At 38.1% G+C, this 18,155-nt stretch overlaps 1 protein-coding gene and 1 long non-coding RNA gene across 3 annotated transcripts in view; one reads left to right on the top strand and one right to left on the bottom strand.

Annotated features, from left to right (window-relative positions):
* Positions 1 to 9,397, top strand: part of LOC138757381 (uncharacterized) — a 50,577-nt gene extending 41,180 nt beyond the window's left edge. For both annotated transcript variants that reach the window (XR_011353556.1, XR_011353555.1), the window contains 2 exons: positions 4,728 to 4,777; positions 8,937 to 9,397. This is a non-coding gene — a long non-coding RNA (uncharacterized lncRNA). The remainder of the gene's footprint in view (positions 1 to 4,727; positions 4,778 to 8,936) is intronic.
* LOC138757379 (zeta-sarcoglycan) overlaps positions 1 to 18,155 on the bottom strand; it is a 596,661-nt gene that overhangs the window by 324,490 nt on the left and 254,016 nt on the right. The window lies entirely within an intron of this gene.

Raw genomic sequence — 18,155 nt, 5'->3', positions numbered from 1 at the left:
GGACTGAGCCACATAGTCATAGGTGTAACATGAGCAGAGCAGGAGGCTAAATATGCAGCCCAGTACGGATGAAGGAGACATTTTTACCAATCCTCTCTGATTGTGGTCTGGAGGTGAAGAAGCCCAAGATCCAATTACACAATGGGGTGTCGAGTCCCTGGTCTTAGATTTTAGATTTATTGTCAGAGTACATAGATGACATCACATACAGCCTTGAGATTCTTTTTTCTGTGGGCGAGGCAGAATTACCACTTATTGGTAATGCTAAAAAACTGTACACAGTGTTTACTTGAATAAATAAATAAGTGTAGTTTTGAGGGCATGATGGTGTTGAATGATGAACTGTAATCGATAAAGAGCATTATATTGCATGCATCTTCGCTTTACAGGTATTCCAGAGCTTTGCATAGAGCCAGTGAGATGGCATCCATTGTGGACCTGTTCCTACTGTGGGCGAATTGGGATAGATCCATATCACCGCTCAAGCAGGAGCTGATAAGTTTCAATGCCAGCCTTTCTAATTTGCTACATAGCACCATTGCCAGCGTTGTGGCCCCTTGTAGTTAGTCCTGCCTCCATTGTTCGAGGCATTTCCCTTTTGGTTTCAGCCATTTAATGTCCATTGCAGAAAGACTCCTGCTGTGGACCTTCCCTGCAGACACTAGCATTGTTTGCACTAAACCTTAGTGCATCCCTCAGCATGTATTCCTGCAGCTAGAATGTGCCAGCAGTCCACACTCCCTTTGCCTCCATCACTGTGCTTGAATACCAACAGGTTTCAGGCAGACCAAAGGGCTTCTTTCACCGAGTTGATAATCTTCCAGCAGCTTTGTATGCATCTGTGCATCTCTGGGAACAGCCCATAAATCAGAGCTTTCCCCTGTCATGCTGCAGCTGGGTTAAACTGTGACAAGGACCCTTGCATCCTTCTCCACAGACTCTTAGCAAATCTACAGTCTTAGAGAGGTGGGTGAATTTCTCCATTCCCCTGCAGTTGTCTTAGGAGGAACATGCATTGTGGGTCATATTTTGGAAGGAACTAACCAAGAAGTTACTGCCAGCTAGGCCAAGTCACCTTGCTTATAAATGACCACTGACGATGAGACATTCGGCAGATAACCAAGAGAATCTGCAAAGGAAACCATGCCACATCGTACATTTTATCAGTATGATAGTACAGATCTATCACCAATGTATATAGTGTATATAGTTACTGTATCTAGACTGTGCTTACAGCGATTGGCTGAGAGCTAAGCCACGCCTACTGTCTGGACCTTAAAGGGTTGTGTCCCTAGCCAGGTCGGATCATTCCGGACTGGTCGGTCACCTGTGAAGAGCTCCTGTCTTTTGCTAATAAAAGCCTTGGTTTGGATCAACAAGTCTTTGGTTCTTTCAACGAGCTCTACAATTTTATTAGCAAAATAATTTTTTTTGAAAGGGATGGATTGTTTAACTCGGCCAGAAAAACTTGATATCGACCCACAGTCAGCTACACTTCAAAGCCTTTAAGTTCTGGCTGCTGAACTTTGAAAACTTCCTGAGATTCATTGAGGTAGAGGAGGATAACCAGCGTCTGACAGCATTGCTGTCTATGGTGTCCTTGAGAGTCTACGAGAACTGTATGATCAACCGGTGAATAGAGTTCATGCCCGGCTCGTGCTTGCGTCGAGGAAGCAACAGCCCGGCGAGTCCAGCAGAGCATATTTACAAGTATTAAAGGCGTTGGGCAAGGACTGTAACTGTGTGGACAAAACTGCTGCCGAGATCACAAATGATCTCATCCGGGATGCCTATGTGGCCGGGCTCCGATCGAACGAAGTGAGGCTGAACTTGCTTGAGCAAGGGGTAGACAAACTAGAGGACGTGGCCCGGATTGCAATCACAATGGAGGATGCAGCCTTAAAGTCCAATGAGTTCTCTAGGGACTGGACCCCATGTTCTGATATGAGTAGAGTGCCCTTCTACCCTACCACCCCCCGATATACTGACGGCCTGTCGGCTGCTGTTACACTGCCCCCTGCGAACCCAAGATGTTATTTCTGCGGGATGGACAAGCACAGCAGGTCCCAGTGCCCAGCAAGAAAAGCCTGGTGCCAGAAGTGCCTTAAAAATGGCAACTTTGCTGCAGTCTGTAGGTCTAAAATGGCCGCCAGCAAACACAGTGCCTCGTGTGAAGCCCAATTTCCACTATCCCATTCAAACTCTTCTTCCCCAGAGCTCTCGTTCAAAGAGAGCGAGGGCTCCCCTGCACGGCAACGCCTGACGTCACGGAGACGCCGAACCCGGAAGGGGCAGCCCACCCTCGCAACCATGGTGTTGGCCCGCCTCTCGCCCCCGTGCGGAACACTCAATCCGGCCTCGGTCCCGACTGTGGCATCCGCTGCTGCTGCCGCCGCCACAGCCACCCCCAGGGCCGACGCTGCCACCGCAGTAATGGCCAGGTCGAGAGAGAGAATGCCACCATATGGAGAGCGGTTACACTGGCTCTCCGGTCTAAAGGTCTCCCCACCTCTCACTGGCAGGAGGTTCACACTAGTGCCTTACACTCCATCTGCTCCCTCCTATGTACCGCAACAAATGCCACTCCCCACGAAAGGATGTTCCTTTTCCCGAGGAAATCCGAATCAGGAACCACTGTACCGGCATGGCTCACCGTCCCTGGCCTTGTCATTTTGCGTCGCTACGTCCGGCACTCAAAGAACGACCCCTTGGTTGACCAAGTGACTCTACTCCACATGAACCCACATTACGCCTACGATGAGTTCCCAGACGGGCGGGAGGACACTGTTTCGGTGCGGGACCTAGCTCATGATGCGGTAGACCCAGCAAACCTCCCAACCCAACCTTCCCCAACTCTTTATTGCCCAGGCCCCGTGCCGCAATAGAAGGACCCGGGCCACCCTGCCGACAAAACGACTGGGGAATTGAGCAAAGGAGCGGTCACAACCGACGAGCCTGCTGGCGACACCACTCCAGCGACCCCAATCCCGGCACCACGGCGGTCATGCGGATGGTCAGACCCCCTGACCGCTACAGTCCTTAACCTACCCCTTCCTTTCATTCTCTCCCTTGTTTTTTTGTTTTTTTTTCCAGGGTCAGTTCTCCAAGAAGGCGTGTATGTGATAGTACAGATCTATCACCAATGTATATAGTGTACATAGTTACAGTATCTAGACTGTGCTTACAGCGATTGGCTGAGAGCTAAGCCACGCCTACTGTCTGGGCCTTAAAAGGTTGTGTCCCTAGTCAGGTCGGATCATTCCGGACTGGTCGGCCACCTGTGAAGAGCTCCTGTCTTTTGCAAATAAAAGCCTTGGTTTGGATCAACAAGCTCTACAATCAGGATCTGTATATATCTGAAGGGACTTAAGATATGGATCAGATTGAATCTTTTTTGGCTAATTTAAATTTACCTTTGTTAAATGAAACAGATATTAGGGAATTACTGATTTGAGCTTGAGGCATTGCAATCTATACCTAGTGGGAAATCTCCTTCAGAAGATGGATTTAAAATGGAGTTTAATAAAGAATTTTATGATGTGTTACTTCCTGTATGTGCAGAAGTAATTAAACAAACAAAAGAAACAAGTTCATTTCTAGAGTCATTTTTAAGGGCATTAATAACAGTTATTCAAAAGAAGGATAGAGACCCAGTAAAAGTGGCTTTATGTAGACCAATATCTTTATTGAATGTGGATTATAAGATTGTAGCACAGGTATTAGCAAATAGACTAGCTAATTTTTTACCAAAATTAGTACACATGGACCAAGCAGGCTTTATCAATAATTGATAATCAGCTGATAATATTACTAAATTGATTACAATAATCAATGCTTCAAGATGGCAGCTTAATCAACCATTGATATTAGTGCTAGATGCAGAAAAAGCTTTTGACGTGTTGAGTGAAATTTTCTATTAAAGGTGTTAGAAAGATTTAAATTTGGAGCACTTTTTAATTGGTTGGGTTAAGGCATTATATACCAGTTCTTCTGCCTGGGTGGTGACAAATGGACTGGTTTCGCTTGCATTTAATTTGTCCAGATCAACTAGACAGGGCTGTCCATTGTCACCAGCCTTATATGCATTGGTTATAGAACCTTTAGCTCAAGCGATAAGGCAAGATATTAATATTAGGGGAATTACAATAGATAAACAAGCGTATAAAATTAATCTGTTTGCAGATAGACAATAGGAGCTGGAGTAGGCCCTTCAGCCCGTCGAGCCAGCACCACCATTTTACAGATCATGGCTGATCACTACCATCAGTACACCTTTCCAGCCTTATCCCCATAACCCCATGATGTGTTGATATATTTATCTTATGCTAAAAATTATTTAGAACCGTTACAAAATTTGCTGAATCAATATGGAGTGATTTCTGGTTATAGTTAACTGGGATAAAAGTTAAAAATATCGGATGAGAATTATTCAGATTGTAAACAATTTACAAAGTTTAGATGACCTAATAAAATTAAGTATTTAGGAGTAATAGTGGATAAAGAATATTAGAATTTATATAATTTAAATTATATACCATTATTAAATAAGATTAAATTTGATTTAAATAGACTGAAAGATTTACCATTGAGTTTGATTTGACAAGTAAACTGATTCAAAATGAAAATATATCCCCTTATTCAATGTCTTTTTCAGTCTATTCCGACTGTTGTACCGAAGAAAATTTTTAAGGAATTAAATAAAGTAATTTGTTTGATTTTATGGAAAGGTCCAGTTGGCAAGGAGCGAAGAGGCGGGAGCGTGCTGTGCTGAACAGACGTGAGTAGAGTGGTCCTAATTTATCTATTTATTTAAAAATTCAGGTGTGTATTTATTTATTTATTTAAATTGTAAGGGGAAGGGTTTGTTGGTGTAAATTTAAAGTTAAAGTAGTTAATTTAATTTTAAGTTAAAATTTAAAAGGGGGAGGGGGCTAGTGCGCAGGCTTGTGGTGATGTCAGCAGGGAGGGAGTTTTAAAAACAAAGAAAACCTTACCTCAGTTGAGGTCCAGTTGGCAAGGATCGAAGAGGTGGGAGTGTGCTGTGCTGAACGGATGTGAGTAGAGTGGTCATTTAGTCTTAATTAAGAGTTAATAATTTAGGTGGGTATTGCCGTTTAGTGCAGAGACAGTAATTGAATAGGGAGTGCAGGTGGGAGTAATTAAAGGAAACTGGTTAGGATTGGACAGTGCTAGTGGTCACATTGAGTAATGTATTAAAGTAAAGGAAAGGTTTTTGGGAGCGGCAGCACAGGTTGAGGATGAGTCACTGCACATTAAGGTAAGATAGTCTTTATTACTACTTCATTGGGGTAAAGGATGAGTGTTAGGGCTGTGTGTTGTTGGGAGTGCCAGATGTGGGAGGTCCTGGAGTCTTCCAGACTCCTGGATGTCCATATCTGCACTAGGTGTGTCAAGCTGCAGATTCTTAGGGACCGTGTTAGGGAACTAGAGCTGCAGCTCGATGACCTCAGGCTGGTTAGGGAAACAGAGGAAGTCATAGACAGGAGTTACAGCTAGGTGGTCACGCCAGGGCCACGGGAGGAGGAAAGGTGGGTAACAGTTAGGAGAGGGACAGAAAAACGTAAGGTGCCAGAGAGGAGCCCTATGAGTGTAACCTTCAGCAATAAGTACGCCTCTTTGAGTACTGTTGAGGAGGACAGTTGGGGGGAGCAGCAGTGGCTGTGCCTCTGGCACGGGGTCAGCCTCTGTAGCTAAGAAAGGTAGGGAAAGGAAGAGGAGGGCAATAGTGGTAGGGGACTCCATAGTTAAGAGGACAGATAGGGGATTCTGTGGACGCAGCAAGGAGAACCGGATGGTGGTTTGCCTCCCTGGTGCCAGGGTCCGGGATGTTGCTGCTCGTGTCCCAGATATCCTAAAGTGGGAGGGACAGGAGCCAGAGGTCGTGGTACATGTAGGTACTAATGACATAGGGAGGAATAGAGAAGAGGTCCTAAAAAGTGAGTACAGGCATTTAGGTAGGGAGTTAAAAAGAAGGACCGCAAAGGGAGTAATCTCTGGATTACTCCCTGTGCCACGTGACAGTGAGAATAGAAATAGAATGAGGTGGAGGATTAACATGTGGCTGAAAGGGTGGAGTAAGGGGCAGGGTTTCAAGTTTCTGGATCACTGGGACCTTTGGGGAAGATGTGACCTGTACAGTAAGGATGGGTTACACTTAAATCTCAGGGGGACCAGAATCCTGGCAGGGGTATTTGCTAGGGCTACTCAGGATACTTTAAACTAGAATGGTTGGGGGGAGGGAGCAAAATAGTACAGAGCAGTAAGGAGAAGGGTAGAATACAAACAAAGAAAGTTTGTAGTAAGTATTTGAATATGGATGGGCAGGTGATAGTGAAAAGAAATGCTCTGGAAGAAGATTAAGGGCAATTGGCAGGAAAAGGAAATAATGTTGTTATTAAAGATGAGGGAAAACAGGGATTAAGAATTGGGAAATCTCTGAAATTCATATATTTTAATGCCAGGAGTATTGTAAAAAAGGTGGATGAGCTGAAGGTGTGGATTGATACTTGGAAGTATGATGTGGTAGCAATTAGTGAGACATGGTTGCAGGAGGGATGTGATTGGCAGCTGAATATCTCTGGGTTTCGTTGCTTTAGGTGTGATAGAGTCGGAGGGGCAAGAGGAGGTGGTGTTGCATTGCTTGTCAGGGAGAATATTAAAGCGGTGCTTAGGCAGGATAGATTAGAGGGATCGTCCACGGAGGCTATTTGGGTGGAACTGAGGAGTGGGAAAGGAGAGGTTGCACTTGTAGGGGTGTATTATAGATCGCCCGGAGGGGACTGAGACCTAGAGGAGCAAATCTGTAGGGAGATAGTGGATATTTGTGATAAGCACAGGGTTGTAATTATGGGAGATTTTAATTTTCCACATATAGATTGGGAAACACATTCTGTGAAAGGGCTGGATGGGTTAGAGTTTGTGAAATGTATGCAAGATAGTTTTTTACAACAATATGTAGAGGTGCCGACCAGAGAAGGAGCAGTGTTAGATCTACCGTTGGCAAATTGGATGGGTCAAGTGACTGAGGTTAGTGTTGGCGAACACTTAGGGTCCAGTGATCATAATGCCATCAGCTTCAATGTCATTATGGAAAGAGATAAGTCAGGGCCAAGAGTTGAGGTTTTTGATTGGGGAAAAGCTAGATTTGAGGAGATGCGAAAGGACTTACAGGGTGTGCATTGGGACAATTTGTTTTATAGGCAGCATGTAGTAGAGAGATGGAAGTCTTTTAAAGGTCAGATTTTGAGAGTGCAAAAGCTTTATGTTCCTGTTAGGTTAAAAGGAGGGGAAAAAGGTTTGAGAGAGCCGTGGTTTTCAAGGAATATTGGAAACTTGGTTCGAAGAAAAAGGGAGGCGTACATTAGGTATAAGAAGCATGGAATTAAGGAGATGTTTGAAAAATACATTGAATGTAAGAGGAATCTTAAGAGAGGAAGTAGGAAAGCTAAAAGAAGGTATGATGAGACTATAGCAAGCAGGGTGAAAATTAATCCAAAAGGGTTCTACAAATATGTTAATGGTAAAAGGAAAGCAAGAGACAAAATTGGTCCCTTAGAGAATCAGAGCGGAAAACTGTGTTTGGAGCCTAGAGAAATGGGGGAGATATTGAACAGTTTCTTTTCTTCAGTATTCACCAAGGAGAAGGATATTGGGACAAATCTCAGATTGCATTTATACATTTAGGGCTGGCAGTAGCTAGGAAATGTATAGCTAGTATGTGAAAAAATCATGTTGAATTGAATATACAAAGATGGCAAGATGAATTACAATTGTGTCTTTATTTGGAGAAGATAACTTATAATTTGTGAAATAATTATTTATTTTTTGTTAAAATGCGTAACTTATATTTGGCATGTATTGGTTTAGATATTAAGTAAATGTTTTTAATTGTGATGTACAGGGTTGGCACACCAAGCAGCAACCATAAAATACCCAGCATAATTATATTTTTAGCTCCGAGAGGGGGGTTAGGTGGAAGGTAGGTGGGGGGGGGGGGAGGGAGGTAAATAGGGCTTTCTTGTGTTTTGTTGTTTTTATTTGTTATATTGTTTTGTATGTATTTTGTATAACTTCTAAATAACATTTTCAAAAAAAGGAAACCATGCCACAAAACATCCCTCTCATCCTGACCTGCTACATTCAGATTTGTGAACGTGATCATATAAACCTTTCATCCCATGCACCGCATCCTTTTTAACATTGCTTTTATCCTCTTTCTTATCAACATACTTCATGCATTCATGTGTAAAATTTCTATCATTGCTAAATGTTTCAGCCAGAGGTAACATGCTCAAATATTCGCCCGAGAAAATCTCACTATTACTTATTCCTGACAAAAAATTGTTTATAACGTTAAAAATACAAGAGTTTTATGAAGAGCTGATTATTTTTACTTGAGTGTTGGTGCTGAGTGAGAAATATTGAGTGGAGAGATTCCGTATAAAAGGCTAGTGTCAGAGGAAGCAAATTGTTGATGTGAAGTTGATAAAATGCAGTTCACTGAAGGTAAAAGTTGCAATTCCTGAGTAAAAATGAAAATCATGCAGTGCCAACATTTCATGAAATGACATAGGATGAAATCATACTACAGGAAAAGTGATCCATACCATGCCGTCAACACTCCCTGAGACAGCTGGTTCAAAACAAGTGTACTGGGTAGATATTTTGGAGAAAATACCTGGATACAAAGAAGAATAAATTATATCTATCTGTTCAAAAGCTATCTGTAGATTATAAAATGAACACTCCTTACTTTTTAAATGTAATATATTAGGTAAGAGGGGAGTGGGGAGGGGGTGGGGAGGAAATTAATTTGACTTTGGTTCAAGAGTAACACTTGCACAATAATATTGGTAGTGCTTGCACATGACCCCTGCAGATTTGTTCTATGACAAGAATTTTTTTTCCACCTAAAGGTGGAGGTTCGAAAAGAAATACAGGACTGCCATTTGAAGGAACCATTGGTCACAATTCATAGAGAAAGTGCTGAAAAGAAAATGAAATTACATTTTCAGCATTTTACGAATACAGAATTCAATCAACAAGAAACTCAAACTGGAAAAAACAAAAATCGAGGAAGTAAATACATAAATAAAATTTCAACTAAATAAGACTGCTCAGATGGATGCCGTGGGGGAGCACTGACAATTCGTTGGACACACACAGGTTTGCCCCACTGGACTAGCAATGCCCCTCAATGAGCGTGCATTTATTTCACTGTCGCCACTTGTATGGAGGTCAGCTGGATTGTCAGCACAAGGAAATTGGAAATATTTCAATAAAGTTGCATTGGAATAAAATGGAGGAGCCCAGAATGAAGAGCCAGCTGATGCCACTCGCCGCTAGTATGACTCTCCCAAAGAGTCTACCTATCCCTGCCTAGTAAGAATCTTTATTATTAATAAGGCTTTATCTATTAATTTGGGGTAGGGGGTTAATTATGATGGTAGCATAGTTAGCATAGCGGCTAGCACAATGCTGTTACTGCACCAGCAACTGGTGTTTGAATTTAAATTTTGTAATTTATGGGAATTACCTGATTAAATTGAACTTTACAGAATTAAAGACTACAATGCTGAATTTAAAAAAAAAAAAAAAAGTTTACTGCAATCACAAGGGTCATCAGAGGCTTTACTTTGCAAGGTGTCTGAGAAGGTGCAGCATGTCACCCACTGATAATTCTAGATAACTTCTTCAGGTGTACCGTGGAGAGTATTCTTCCTGATTGCACCATCGCCTGCAATGGAAGTGCCAACCCTCAGGACAAGAATAAAATCCAGAGGGTTGATAACTCAACCTGCGACATCACATGCGCCAGACTTCACTCCATCAAGGACATCCAGAGCAAGGGCCAGATTATTTTGTGCCCTAGGCAAGGCCAACTACTTGTACCACCCCCCAAAAAAAATGACAACTTTGATTTTCAAAAACAGATGTTTTGTAGAAAAAATGAAAAGCACAAAACTTGAAACTGCTAAATTTATTTTAAATTGCAAGAATAAGTAACTCATCAATTTTTGATTATCTTTCTCAAATACAAAAGAAAATATTTTGCGATAAAATCATTTTGAACTAAAGGGCACTTGGTAGAATGCATACCTCTGCCAAGGGCAAAACTTTTACTTCACACACCTTTAAGTCTTCCAGTCTCCATTTTTTTTCCATAAGAATGAAAATGCACCTTTGATCCATCGAATTGGCTCTGACTTTTGCGTAACCATTTTTACAAATCTATGCTATTCCCTTTTTTCTCACAATTCTATCATTTAGCCCCCAAATTCTACAACTCACCTACACACAATTATTAGCAATGGCTAATAATCTACCTGTCCATATCTTTGAGATTCGAGAGGAACTTGAAGCATCCAGTGGAAGCTCACAGGGAGAATATTCACATTGCACATAGACAGGGCCAAACCCAGATCACTGAAGTTGTGAGGTAGTAGTTCTATTAATTGCCAATGTGAGACAGAATCAGGATTTATTGTCATTAACAAGTCATGAAATTTGATGTTTTGCGGCAACATCATAATGCAAACATTCATATTATAACCATCTCATGACATTACGATAAAAAATAAAATAAATGAAACAACAATAGTGTACGAAAAGTAAGGCAGTGTCTTTGGTTCATTGATTATTCAGGAATCTGATGGCAGTGGGGAAGAAGCTGTCCTTTTGCCACTGAGTGCTTGTCTTTAGGTTCCAGTACCTTTTCCCCGATGGTAGCAGAGTGAAGAGGGCATGGCCTGTGTGGTGGGGGTCTTTGAGGATAGATGCTGCTTTTTTAAGACACCACCTCTAGTAGATATACACGGTGGAGTGAAGACTGGTGCCTGTGATTTCATGGACCAAGTTAACAACCCTCTGGAGTTTATTCTTGTCCTGAAAGTTGATGCCTCTATACCAAGCAGTGATGTAGCCAGCCAGAATACTCTGTATACCATGCTACGCTTGTAGAAGTTTGAGTGTTTTCGGTGATATAGCGAACCACCTCAGATACTTCACAAAGTATGGCCACTGGTGAGCCTCCTTTGGGATTGCATCAACATGAAGGCTCCAGGACTGACCCTTGGAGATGTTAACATCCAGGAATTAGGAGTTCTTGACCCTCTCCACTACTGAGCCCTCGATGAGGACTGGGCCGTGTTCCCCTGACTTCTTCCTGAAGTCCACAGTTATCTCTTTGATTCTGCTGACATTGAGCGCATGGTTTTTGTCATTACACCATTCAACGAGCTGATCTATCTCCCTCCTGTGCATTTCCTCGTTGCTGTTTGTGATTCTGCTGACAACTGTGGTGTCATCTGCAAACATGTAGATAGTATTGGAATTATGTTGGCCAGGAGGGTGTGGCATGATGGTGTAGGGAGAAGACGTGGAAAACGCCTCTTCTGGCAGAATTAATCCATGCCCGACTTTTAATTTTTAAAAAAATAAAAGTATTGAATAATTTATAAATTCTTCTAGAGGTTTTAAAAGATGGCTGCAAGAAAATCTAGAACACAAACTGCAAAAAAAAAGGTTATAAATGAAGTTACAGGGATGGAAGAAACTGGGCCTACCTTGAAAACTCAGCCTTCAATCCTGGTTCCTCTCCAGCCTTGATCCTAGCTTCCATGGCTAAGAATCCAAACTTCAGTGCCACCTTCTTGGGAAGCTGAAGAAGATGGCACTGGAGCACAGAAGAAAACTACAGAAATGACTGTAGAATCAATGCACATGTGTGGAAATGACCAAGTCTGAGTCTGTAGACCCGACTTCTTCAATGGTTGCAGGTCAAATGAGGGCTAATCAGAAAGCCCGTTTACAGGGGGAGGAATCAGAAGAAGGAAGAGATCAATATATTCAAGGTAAAATGGGTGTATATTATGTTACCCCAAAACCTATTGATCCATAGATTTTTGATAAATTTTTTGAAAAAAATGGATTCAATTAGTGAAAAAATGTATGCAAACTTTGCTAAAGTGAAAGCAGATTTCACCATTCAATTGGGAGATTTTCAAGAAGAAATGACTGTAATGAAGACAGATATGGCAAAGTGTAATAAAACTGTTGATAAAATTAAGATAATAGTTCAAAAATTTGAAGAAGACTTTCAAGAATGTCATATGGAGGTAAAAGAATGTAAAGATACAGTTAACAAGACAAGAAGTTTTTTTTAAACGGTATGCAGAATTCAGAAGAAAGACTAATTGCAAAAAAGTTGATATGTTGGAAAATCAGAGTATAAGAAATAATGTAAAAATTGTTGGTTTTGCCTGAGGACTTTGAGGGTACTAATCCAGTACTTTTTTTTCAAAATTGGCTGCCTGAAATTTTGGGATCAGAGAATTTTCCAAATGATTTGGAACTTGATAGAGCTCAAAGGAAAAAAAAACGTATCCAGGACAACCACCACGCTCTATTTTGATTAAATGTTTACGTTACCTAGAGAAATGATTTTGAAAATGGTAGTTCAAAAAGCCAGGGAACAACAAAGCCCTTTTAATGATTCAGAATAATAGAGTATTCTTCTATGGAGATTTGAGTAATGAAATTGTCAAAAGAAGAAAATAATTTAACCCAGCAAAGTTAGCTTTGTGGAAGAAGGGATATAAATTTGCTTTTTGATATCCAGCAGTTTTTTTTATGAACAATTTCAAGCACAATTTTTTGCTAATGAATATGAAGCTTTGGAGTTTGCTAATTCATTACCTAATAATAAGCAGAATGCTATTCAAATGGAAGGGATCAAGAAAAGTCGAAGGGAGGGATTTTACCAGGAAGACAGCCGACTGAGGTTCAAATTGAAATCAATGATGATCAAGTCAATAGAGACCTTGAAGAAGCATATCATGCTGATTGATTGAAATTGAATTGTGATATTTTTTCTCGGCGAGGCGAATTCTTCTTTTTTCCACTTTCCTCTTCTGAGGCCTTGTGGTACTAGCGGCGAGAGTCACTTCTCATAATTAGGGAGTTAGCGCCAACCTAGTCAGTGCTCTTGGGGGTTTTTCTCTTTTTTAAATTTTTTTATTATTTGGGGTTTCTTACTATCTTTGGAGATGTTATGTTTTGAAACTTGGCTGTGGAGCTGTGATGACCCAGGTTGGAGAAGAGAGCTGAGTATTTTCTAAATGATGGCAACACATGGCTTGAATTATGTAATTTTTAATCTGAACAGGCTCAATAACCTATTAAGAAGTTGAAAGTAGATATTGCTTTTTGCAGGAAACTCATCTAACTGAGAAAGAACATCAAAAGTTAAAGAGTGAATGGGTTGGTCAAGTTATAGTTTTGTTTTTTTTTCGAAACTTTATTTATTAATTGTAACATATGAAGAAAGTAAGTAATTCATGTACAGAAAAAATACAAAATAAAGTAATACAAGTACAAAGTAACATAGTTAATACAATACCAATCTTGGCATCTCCCCCTAACAACTAAAAACTAAGACTAAAAAAAACTATTTTTAACCCCTAAACCCCCCCTCCCCACGGTAAAGAGTGAAGAATTAATACTATTAGTATAATAAGAAATATATATCTTTAAAAAAAAATCGAGATATATATATATAAAAAAAACAAAAAAAAAAAAAATTAAGTATTAATTATTAATCCAAAATTGTTTTATTATATAATATATATGAAAAAACAAAAACAAAAAGAACTTAAATGTAGAAAAAAAAATGAAAAAAAAGAAAACATATAGAAAAAATATATAATAAAAAAAGTTTTTTTTAAAGAAAAAAAATGATTAATTCAAACTTATTTAAATTGTATATAATCAATGAATGGGGTCGACTTTAACTCATAAAAAGACATCTTATCTTGTATAGAAAAAGATTCTTTCCATAACCAAACAAAACTTCATCTCTGAATACCACCTATCTAAAGACAATACATTTCTATTCTTCCAAGTAATCGCTATACATTTCTTGGCCACTGCCAGCGCTAAGTAAATAAAAGAGATCTGGTAATTATCTAATTCTAAATCAATCAACAGTTGCATATTCCCTAATAAAAATATATCAGGGTCTAATACAATATGAAGATTATATAGATTATTAAATACAGATTGAATACCTTTCCAAAATTGTTGTAACCGATCACACAACCAAACAGCATGTAAAAATATACCAGAAACCTGATCACAATGAAAACAAAGATCTGACTTACTAAAACCAAATTTTTTTAAATTTTTCAGGTGTTAAATGTAATTGATGTATAAAACTATAATTAATCATTGCCAATCTAGCATTAATCAATTTTCGAACACTATTACGGTAGATTTCAGACCAATTAAACTTAAATCTTTTTCCCATTTCATTTTATCTTTATCCCAATCTATTTTACTTTCACTTTCCAACAAAATACGATACAAACCTGATATATAACCCTTTTTTGGAAATGAGAGCACATATTTCTCAAAATCAGTTTCAGACAGAAAATTCATTTGACGACCGCATACCTGTTTTACAAAAGATCTGAACTGATAATACACAAATATAGAATAACCACTTATATCAAATCTCTTTTGCAATTCTACAAAAGAACAAAAATGACCTTCTAAAAAAAATAGTCAGATAAATTATGTATTCCTTTCTCCTCCCATTGTTTCAAAATAGTATTAGATATCGTGAAAGGAACAAGTTGATTATTATATAATGGTAATCTTCCCGACCACTTATTTTTCAATCCCATTTTATGTAATTTACTTGTCCATAAATTCATTAAATGTTTCAATATTGGTACATCATAAGTTCGTAACAAATTTTTATTCCATCGAAATGAAAATTAATTCAAAAATTTTTCAGAAATAACTGCCAATTCTATCTGTGCCCAACTAGGCGTATCTTGTGTGGCCATTAATGTGCTAAGAAATCTAAATTGAGCTGCTTCATAATAAAATTGAAAGTTAGGTAGCTGTAACCCTCCAAATTGAAAACCCCACATCAATTTTTTTCAACACCACCCTAGGAAATTTTCCTTTCCACAAAAAATCCCTAATTACTTTATATAAATCCTTAAAAAATCTTTTTTGTAAACAACAAGGAATTGATTGAAATAAATATTGTATACGAGGAAAAATATTCATTTTTATAGTATTAATTCTTCCTAATAAACCCAAAGGTAAATCTTTCCATTTAACTAAATCTGCCTTAATCTCCTTCATTAAAGGAAGATAATTAAGTGAATATAAATTTTGGTAGTCAGTATTAACATTAATTCCCAAATATTTAATTTGTTTCGTCCACTTCAAATTCATAATATTTCTAAACATTGAATAATCATCTTTACTAATTGATAAAATTTCACTTTTAGTTCAATTAACCTTATAACCAGATAATTGACCATAAATCTCTAAGGAATCTTGAAGTACTGGCAGAGAAACATCAGGATCCACCAAATACAGCAAAAAGTCATCTGCAAATAAATTTATTTTATCATCTTCATTCAAGACTCTCATACCTTTGATACTATCATTATGACGTATTAATTGTGCTAGAGGTTCAATAACTAAAGCAAACAAGGCAGGTGATAATGGACATCCTTGTCTAGTAGATCATGTTAAATTAAAGGATTCTGAAAGCAAACCATTAGTAACAACTCTAGCTTTCAGATCATTATACAGAGCCCTAATCATACCAATAAATGAGAGACCAAACAAAAACTTTTCAAGTACTTTAAATAAAAACTTCCATTCTACTCTATTGAATGCCTTTTCTGCATCCAATGAAACCACCATTGGATAATTCTTCTGAGATTTAGATCTATTTATCAAAGTAATTAATCGTAGAATATTATCCGAAGCATACCTATTTTTTATAAAACCTGTTTGATCACGATGTGTTATCTTTGGTAAATACTGAGCCAACCTATTAGCCATAACTTTAGCCACTATTCTATAGTCTACATTTAACAAAGATATAGGACGGTAAGAAGCTACCTGTAAGGGATCTTTATTTTTTTTGGTATAACTGTAATTGTAGCATTAGAACAGGACTTGGGTAATTGAAAAGTATCATAAAGTTGTTGTATTACATTCTTAAATAAGGAAGATATACCAACATAAAAAGTCTTGTAAAACTCAATAGAAAAACCATCTCCACCAGGCGCTTTTCCATTTGGCATATCTTTTATAGCCATTTCAATTTCATTATCCGTAAAAGGTTTATTTAACTCTTGTCTGTCTTCTTGAGATAACTGTGGTAAATTAATATTTTTCAAAAAAGTATCTATTGCATCTTCTTTTATCTCTTTACATTCAGTCAAATAAAGTTTTTTTGTAAACATTACAAAATTCCATTGTTAATTTCTTTTTGACTAAAAGTAATACCCGATTTATGTCTAATAGCTGGTATAATCCTAGTTAACTGTTCTTTTTTTAATTGCCAAGCTAATACTTTATGAGCTTTCTCACCCCATTCATAAAATTTATTTTTTGAACGATTCAACAAACATTCAAATCGATATGACTGTAACTTATTATACTTCAACTTTAAATTAGTTAATTGGATCTTTTGGAATTCAGTAGCTTTCTTTTGAAATTCTTTTTCACAGATTGTTATTTTCTTCTCCAAATCCTCAGTTTCTCTAACTCTCTCTTTCTTCAGTTTGGATGCATAACTGATAATTTGACCTCGTAAAAAAACTGTCATTGCGTCCCACAAAACAAACTGATCAGAAATAGAGTGAACATTATTAGCAATGAAATCCTCAATTTGTTTTCTCAAATAAACAATAAATTCTGGCTTTTGTAGTAACATAGTATTAAATCTCCATCTCAAAGTATGTTGTGTAACTTGAGAACTTTGATATTCCAGTAATAACAATGAATGGTCCGAGACTAACCATGCCTTATAATCCACAGATTTAACCTTATCCTGTAAGTGTGCCGAAATTAAAAAATAATCAAGTCTTGAAAAAGAATTATGTCGAGAAGAATAAAAAGAAAAGTCTTTCTGCGTAGGATTAAATCTACGCCAAATATCAACTAAATTCAAATCTTTCATCATATTAGCCATATGTATCACCATCTTAGATTTCTTAATTACCTTTGGATACTTATCCAATAACGGTTCTAATACCATATTTTAATCCCCCCCCAATCATCACATTGGAATTAGCTTGTCCCAATAATAAAGATATTTCTGTAATAAAAGCAGTGTCTTCAACATTTGGAGCATAAACATCAATCAAAGTCCAGGCTTCATTAGAGATCATACAATTCAACTTAAGTAGTCTTCCTCCATTTTTCTCATCGTCTTGCAATTGAAACAGTAAATTCTTATGTACCAAAACCGCAACTCCTTTTGCCTTTGAATTAAATGAAGAATAGAAGACTTGTCCAACCCAGTCCTGCTTAAGTTTCAAATGTTCTTTATCTGTCAAATGAGTTTCCTGTAAAAAGGCCACATCTACTTTAAGTTTTTAAATAAGCAAGTACTTTCTTACGCTTTATAGGATTATTCAAACCCTGAACATTAAGAGAAGCAAATTTAAATTTCGACATGTCTTACAACAGTTAGAAAAAAAACCCAACTCTTACCCCCTTACCCTCTCTTAATACGATCAAAAAAAGAAAGAAGAGAAAAAAAGGAAAAATATTTTTTTTATTATTTAAACAAAAAAAACCCTTCACTCTTTCATCTAATAATACAAAAAAAATAAAAAAAACGGGTAGGAGGTTAAACCACACAATGTGGTAACTCCCAAAAAAAATGGATGTGAGATAACTCACACGTAGCAGATGACTTTCAGAAAATAGTGCCTATTCAGTTCTCTCCCCCAACTCTCACTTCATCTTAAACTAACATCATCAATATTTAATATCCCTTTTTTTTGAAAAAAAGCTTTAGATAAAAAATGACAACTCTTCTTTTAATCAGCTCCAACTGCCGAGTCACCATTACGACCATTCCTTCTTGGAGCACGGCTCTTTTCTTCCATCTCTTGTCTCCTTGGAGATCGCGGCGAACTATATCTCTGTTGAAACTGAGTGATTGGCAGCTCTTGAGCAAATGCTATAGCTTCCTTTGGAGAATCAAAGAACTTTGGTTGGTAACCATCTTGAAAAACCTTCAAAACAGCTGGATATCTAACGGTTGCCTTATAACCTTTCTTCCACAAAAACTCTTTAGCAGGGTTGAA

The sequence above is a fragment of the Narcine bancroftii genome, chromosome 3 (assembly GCF_036971445.1).
Source record: "Narcine bancroftii isolate sNarBan1 chromosome 3, sNarBan1.hap1, whole genome shotgun sequence".
NCBI lineage: Eukaryota > Metazoa > Chordata > Chondrichthyes > Torpediniformes > Narcinidae > Narcine > Narcine bancroftii.
The sequence above is the reverse complement of the archived record's forward strand: the minus strand, read 5'-3'. Positions and strand labels throughout refer to the sequence as shown.